This window comes from Dipodomys spectabilis, unplaced genomic scaffold, assembly GCF_019054845.1.
Source record: "Dipodomys spectabilis isolate Male_0828 unplaced genomic scaffold, ASM1905484v1 ptg000037l, whole genome shotgun sequence".
Classification (NCBI taxonomy): Eukaryota; Metazoa; Chordata; class Mammalia; order Rodentia; family Heteromyidae; genus Dipodomys; species Dipodomys spectabilis.
Genome location: NW_024870714.1, coordinates 263,185 through 267,557, shown reverse-complemented (window position 1 = coordinate 267,557; position 4,373 = coordinate 263,185).

Below are 4,373 nucleotides of genomic sequence, written 5' to 3'. Positions count from 1 at the left end.
GAAGCCAGACAGGGAAAAATCATATTTTTATTCTTCTTCGAGCCACTCTGATTTACTTTTAAGTGGAAGCAGAATGTTATGGATGTCAGAGATGACTGTTAGTGGTGCTTTACATAATAATGTCACATGTAACAGCCCTTTGAATCCTGCAGGTCTTAACACTGTACTTCATTAGTGATGTCTGGCTTTTCCTGAACAGTTTATTGGAGATAAGAAGCTAAGGAAACTTCCTGCCTCGTTGGGATTTGAACCATAATCTTCAGATCTTAATATTCAGATATTTGGATCTCCTGAATATCTATGATAGATAAAATAATAATAATAATATATAATAAAATAAATATAACAATAAATAATATTTGAAAGTGTTCTGATCTAGAGAATGAAACTTGGGGGAAAATGATGCAGCAAAGTTTATTGTAGTGTTCTTCGCACAATTGGGAGGGCATCATAGCAGAAGTGTAGTATTTTTTCACAATAGTGATAAGCAAGTCATGATGTGAATTTAGGAAATTTTAAGGTGCACTTTACAAATTGGAAACTGTTGTGCTAGGATGACTTTATGGTATAAAAACTTGGGATTGATTGTCATAGAAATAATAGCTTAGTCTGATGAACAAATGTATACTCTTCAGGAATTAATTATTATCGATAGTTCATAGGTTTATCTTCTAACAGAATGTGGCCATTTTTTGTTGACTTTTAAATATGTAACATCCCATTGGAAACTGCATCTATTACAGAATTAAATAAAAGGCAAACAGATACTATTTTAAATGTCTCTGGTATGGCATGTTCAGAATTTGAAAATGAGTATTTAGTAGTCATAGGAATTTTGAAGAACACATATATTTTGTCCTCTTAGCAATTATTCAGTTTTAAAAATTAGTACTTTCCATAGAAGAGAACCGTTTTCGGTTTTAGTATGAGACATTACTAAAATAATGTTTTTTCAAAATAATGGGAAGTATATTCTGAAAATATTGTATAGTTTGATAACATTCAAGTTAATGACCCTCTGATAAAGAAAGGGGTAATTGAATAATATTGACTATACCTATACAGTAAAATTATATTTTATGTAGCTTATATTTTAATTAAATTTTATTTTCAAGGGGATATATAGAAGGGATTGAAGTAATTATAAGGTAGTGAATATATAACATGAACTTTTTACCCACTCCCTCATTTTCCTTACTGTTTTTCTTCACCCCAGTACCCCTCACAAGTTGTAATGTAAATTTCCAACATTTTGTTTTGTGAGTATTGCTATTGCATTGGTTTGCCCTTTGACCTTTGTCTCGCCATTTTATTGTTCCTCTTCCCTTGCCAAATTAATATATATATATATATATATATATATATATATATATATACAATGACACATGATACTGAAAACAAATACAGCAGGGAACAAGCCATAGGAGAAAACACAAAAGAAAAAAGAAATCACATAGTACATTAAAAACAACAACCACAAAGAAAAACCTCTGTTTCCATATGTAGGAGTTCATTTTGCTCAGCATCATCTTACACATAGCTATTGAACCATTGTGCTCATCTGCTAGGACAATCCTAGATATTCCTACTTATTACAAATGAGGGAAACCATGGAATCTATTTCTTTGTGTCGTGTATTTTACTTAGTAGGATTTTCCCAAGTCTTTCCATTTCCTTATGAATTGACAGCATATAATTCCACCGGGTATATATATATATATATATATATACCACATTTTGTCAATTCGTTCATCTACTGAGTGGCACATTGGTTTGAAACATGACTGCATGTATGTATCACGTAGGGCCATTCAAAAATGACAGATGCCACTTCCCCAGACATTCTAAAATCATGATTTCTATATAAGATAGGATTTCATGGTGGTACAAGTGTTGAGATGTGTGGATCAGCCTAATGTAAAACTTGCACTGAATTAGGCAGGAAGGTATCCAATATCATATAGGATAAGAATGGTAGTGACAAAATATCCCCTTGAGAAAGATACAGGAGGTTGCCAGAAGTATGAAGCAGTTCAGATAATTTTGAAGGAATTAGAAATGCAAGCGCAAGTATGTCTCTTTAAATAAAAAAATTATGTAAGTGGAAGGGCAAAAGAAGCGGAAGAGAAGAAACAACTGACCGCAGATCATTGTCCCAGGTATAAAAGGACATTATGTATAACTTCCAAGTTAAAAAGAGACCAATATAATACATCCCACTTAATTTAGGTTTTTTTTTTCCAGGGCTGAGGACTGAACCCAGGGCCTTGCGCGTGCCAGAAGGGCACCCTTCTGCTGGGATAAATCCCCAGCCCCAGTCCCACTTAATTAAGGTACTTGCAAAATGTTTACTTGGCTTTTTCCTAGTTTAATGCTCCAAAATAAATGAAAACGTACTTCAACCTGAACACTAATTCTGATGAGCCCTCTTTTTCTCACTTTGCACTTGGAAGATAATCCCTAAGTTGATTATGTTGTAGCTGATTAGAGTCAGACTAAGGGGCTTCTACTTGTACAATTATCCCAGAATAGTTTAAAGCAGCTTCCCCCGAAGATATCCAATTACATTGTCTGAAGCTATACTTTGAACACACCCTCACACTTGAACACATAATTTCAAATTACACTTCAGCATTTCCGTGGCACATTCTACTTTGTGCCTCTGTCTTTTTGCACATTCCTTTTGAGTTCATAGTTGCTCTATTTCCATTTCATCTGTAAAAGCTGCTAAGAACATTGTTCAACTACCACTTTTTGTTTGGTACTTTGTCCATGTTAAGTAATAGGGTAGTACTCACTCTCTGAGGAGAAAAGTTCCACAATATAACCCTATACCCACATTAGAGGATGTAGAATTTAAAGCATTTTGAGACAAAGAGTGAATTAGAATTGAAAGGCTTCTTAGGGACATTTTCTTGGAGCTCATTAGTTTACCCAGGAGAAATATAAATATCCATAAAATCTGGAGCTAATTAGTAAGTATCCAAATTAACACTAGATCTTAGACGTTGTGTTAAAACAAGTCACCATTGTATTGTTGTTACATCAGAATCCTTCCCTACTTGCAAATGGGTATAAGAAAATGAAAGAAAGGCATTAAAGCAAAATGTCTTATCTCTATAGGCATTTAATCCTAGTGGTGAGAGTAATGTCTGAACTCTTCCATTCAATAAAAGCTTGAAGTTTATAAGAGTAATTCCTACATACAAGAATTTGTGGCAGGTTCAGAGTATATGGCAGTTATGATGTGTCAACGGATTTTGAGGCATTTTATATTCTAAAGAGGAATCAATTCCAGGAGTCTTCAATCACATCAGCAAAGCTGTATGTTCAACCTAATACTTCGTTTTACTTTTCCTACATTTATAACGAATAGGCTGATAAAATATCCAAATATATCTAAAGATATTTCAATAAAATCTCAAACTGTTGTGGATACATGGGTCACTAATTGGAACTGTAGGACAAATTAAGCTTGTCTGTGCTGTAGTTCAATCTCTAATCTGCTGGCTGAACAAAGTCTTCAAAAATATTCACAGAATACATCTAAATAAAGTTCATGAGAGTTATAGCTGTATAATTTTGCTAAGGTCAGGATAAAAGCATTTGTTCCCAGCATTTAAAATCAACAGGATCTGTTGAATTCATGGATCGAGAATTTTATGGCTCAAAATTTTATCAATATGACTTTCAACAAAACACTATTATTTATAAACTTGTCTATATCCTTTTACTATTCAAATCCACATAGCATATTTCCTTCAATATCTTCCTGAAAATTCTTTCCTTCCTTTACTTCGGAAAATCTGTTTATTACTTTTTTGGTTCCTTGTTTTTCTCTTTGTTCCAGTCTTGTCCACACTGGTGCTCACATTGCTAACATTTGTGTGAGAACTTTTCTTTTCCTCTTCCCTTTCAATAATACCCCCCCAATTTTATTATCCTTTTTTATATCCATGGTCGTGGATATTTTGATGATGTCTAAACAGACCTATCTTTGCATCTGTTTAATATGAACTTTAGAACTATCAGAGAGTTTTATCCCCTAAATCCATCATTTCCGCCTGTGGTCCTTATTACTAAGAATATCACTAATACGGTTGCTAGCCAGACCTGTGGAAGGACCTTAGATTTCTTCTTACCTCTCTACTCCCTCCCATTAGATAAGATGAATGATCAAGATTTTCTCAGGTTTTGTCACTAATATGATTTCTATGTACTCCTTTTCATGCCCCTGACACCAGCCTGTTTAATTTACTCATCACTGTCACCTAGTCCTAAAACAACCATTTCCAAAGTATGCTTTTGCCCCATAGTCTTTTCATATTGGTCCTCTCCATCAGCAAATTACTCTTTGTAAGCACACAGAGTGA